This window comes from Saccopteryx bilineata, chromosome 3 (assembly GCF_036850765.1).
Source record: "Saccopteryx bilineata isolate mSacBil1 chromosome 3, mSacBil1_pri_phased_curated, whole genome shotgun sequence".
NCBI lineage: Eukaryota > Metazoa > Chordata > Mammalia > Chiroptera > Emballonuridae > Saccopteryx > Saccopteryx bilineata.
In genome coordinates, this window is record NC_089492.1 from 131537645 (window position 1) to 131540846 (window position 3202).

The window sequence follows — 3202 nt, forward strand, 5'->3', positions numbered from 1 at the left end:
ATGAATCTGAAATTTAGGCAGGTCTAGGAGGGGATGATGTGGGAGACAGGCTGTAAACTGACAAAATCCTTATAGCCTAGGGCTTAGTTTAAGACTAAGCTCTTCTCCAGCCTTCTAATACTAAGATCTTCCACACACCCTTTTAAGACTAAGATCCCCAGCACTCTTCTAATACTAAGATCTTCCACACACCCTTATAATACTAAGATCTTCTCAACACCCTTCTCAAAACTAAGCTTTTCCCCACACCATTGACTGCTGCATGATATGGGGTGGTGCACTCTTATGAGGAATCTCATTTATGCCTCAGATAAGTGGCTTTGTATCAGAGACTTCCTTATTTGTATAATATATTGGCTTAAAGGCTTTAATTGTCTATGTTATATAACAAAGCAAGACCAGGGGCTTTCTCTCTCTGATCTTGCCACCAGCATTGCAGAGGCCTCTTGATCCCATCCTCTTTTCTCGGTGACTCTATTTTCTTAATTCCATGCTATTCTCCCTCAGGACCTGAAATTACTAGCTGCACTGGTTCGTGGCAGGATGACATGTCTCTGTTTTATCTAGCATCAGCTGGGGATGAAGACTTGGAGGCTGGGACTGGACTCATCCTTTATTTACATATCTAGTGATTGATTCTGGTTGTTTCCAGGGACCTCAGCTGGGGCTATCAACAGAGATGCCTGCTTGTGGCCTCTTTGTGTGGCTGCTTGCCTCTGTCATAGCATGGTATTTGGGTTCTATGGGTGAGCCTCAAGAAAGAGAACCAGGTTGGAAGTTGCATCACCTTTTTTGACCTAGTCTTTGAAGCTACACATAGTCACTTCTGCAGCATTTTATTCATTAGAAGCAAGTCGATAAGGCCAGTCCATAATCAAGGGGAGGGGAGGAGTTACAGTCCATCTTTTGACAGACTGAAGTCAAAAGAATCTATGGATGTGTTTAGAACCACAACAAGCTGTGACCTAAAGAAGAAACTTGTGGAAGAGCATTCCAGAAAAAAGTCTTAGTATCTAATGGCCCTGAGTGTGGAAAAAGCCTGGTGTGTTCAAGGCAACAAAAGGCCAGCAAGGCTGGAGCACAGTGAACAAGGGAGATATATGAGATGAGGTTAGAGGATATGGAAGTCATATGAAGCAGTCACAGGAGGTTGGATGTTATTCTGGGTGCAGTGGGAGCCACTGGAAGATTTAAGGTTTATGTTCACAACCTGAAAGGCCTCCCCTGTTGCTCTGTAGAGAATGGGTTGAGGTGATGCAGGTATAGGGAAAACTGATTAGGACACTACTGGAGTGGTCTGGAGGAGAGATGATGATGGCTGGGACAAGGATGGTGGCACCAGAGGTGAAGAGAAGTAGATGCACTTGAGAAATGATGGGAAGAATGAAAAGAATTTATTAGCAGACTGGATGTGAGAGTGATGGAAAGAAAGGTAGGTAAGAAGATGGACTCTCAGGTTTCAGGCATCTGTGTGGATAGTGGAGCCATTTTATATGATTGGAAGATTAGGAGAGGAACTCATTGATATGAGTGAAAGGTACAATCCAGAGTCCATTTCTATTTTTTTCAAACATTTCCATTTAATTTTTAAAAATGGACTCATTATACATTTGACAAATTACAGAGATAATTTCTGATGGCAAGGAAAAAAACCCAAAACTTTTTCTTGTGAGAATCACTATAAAGTTAAAATGTAAATACATTTGTGAACGTGAAAAGGTGTAACATTTCCTTTCTAGACAACTTGTCGTTGATCCATCATGTAATGGCAAATGCACCTATGATCCCTCAAGGTAAGCATGATGATTCTTCCGAGGGAGAAGAGCGAGACCAAACATATCACTAAGGACAAACATGCACGCTGGACTGTGCAGTCTACTGAGGACAAAGGCCATGGCTTGACATAATTTTTAGTTCCCCAGTTCCTGATGGGGTTCTCAGAATATAGCTTCTCAGTTGATAAGCAGCAAATCGATTTACTGGTTAAATTAGCAACTATGGAGTTAGAGATATCAGTTATTCTGAGAACAGTATAAAATCAATGAATAATTCACCAGAACCTGGCTTCTAGATTTCAATTTTAATGACCCTGAAACTACATAATTTATTACCAAATGTTTAAACACCCATTCCAATTGCTAAGCTGTGAAGTCGGCATTATTTGTATCTGATCAGCTATACAAAACTTTTTCTTGTGAAAAAGGCAGTAGAGATCCCAAAGAGTAAGGGAGAGACTACTAATTACAGGTTACATTTACTAATCTAGCACCATAACTCCAGTCTTAGGACAGCCTCCAACTGGCTAGGAGGAGGAAGGGTGAGGTGAGGGTGCTGGAAAAGTAAGGACAGCTCTTAACTCATAGCCCCATTCGTGCCCGAACGCACTGCGGGATCTAGCAAGGGCTGAGACTGGAGATTAAGACAAGCGTTTGGTTTGGATGGAAAGGAGACCCACGGGAAGAACGAAATCGGGATCCCTGGAGGAAGTACTGGAGGTGGCCTCACGAGCTAGGGGTTTCTTCTCGGCATCCAAGTCCTTTTTAATATCTTCAAGTTTTTTTAGCCAGGTTGGGTATGTCATAATTCTGAGCCAGATACATTCCAACCAGGTTGCCTAAAGTAAATCCAAGGGCCACGCTCATTTACCCCTAACGGGGTACTTTGGAAACAGGCCCTGGAGGCCAGGGGCTGACCCCTGGCAGCAGCCAGCCCTCAGGGAGTCCAGAGGCTGGGACAGACCCAACTGGGGTGACCGGGGCTTCTGACTCCGCCTCTTTTTTTTTTTCCAGAGTCCATTTCTAAACACAAAAAGTTTGAGACATTTGTGACATAGATGAGAGGCAAGGAATAGATGGTTGGATAAAGGAGCTTGAAACATGGAAGAGTGTGGAATGGAGATATAAATTTGGGAATCATCAGTATATGGATGGTATTTAATGTCATGGTCCTGGATGAGATGACCTGTAAGAATAGTGAGCAGAAGAGCATGAAGGTTGAGCCTAGGAAAGAACAGCTTGCAAAGTAGACTGAGAAAAAGTGGCCAGAGAGCTAGGAAGGAGACTAGACATTGATGTTATAGAACTGAGAAAGGCGATTCAGAAAGAGGGGATTCAGAAAGAAAAGAATTGGTCTGAATGACTCTAAAGCTCCACCAGATCTGAATTTTCATGATTTTATGAATGTCTCAAATTCCTTTAAGATG

The 3202-nt window shown here is 42.6% G+C and overlaps 1 pseudogene; it reads right to left on the reverse strand.

Moving 5' to 3' along the window:
- Positions 1-2416: 2416 nt before the first annotated feature.
- Positions 2417-2642, reverse strand: LOC136329874 (short transmembrane mitochondrial protein 1-like; annotated as a pseudogene).
- Between the last annotated feature and the right edge of the window lie 560 nt (positions 2643-3202).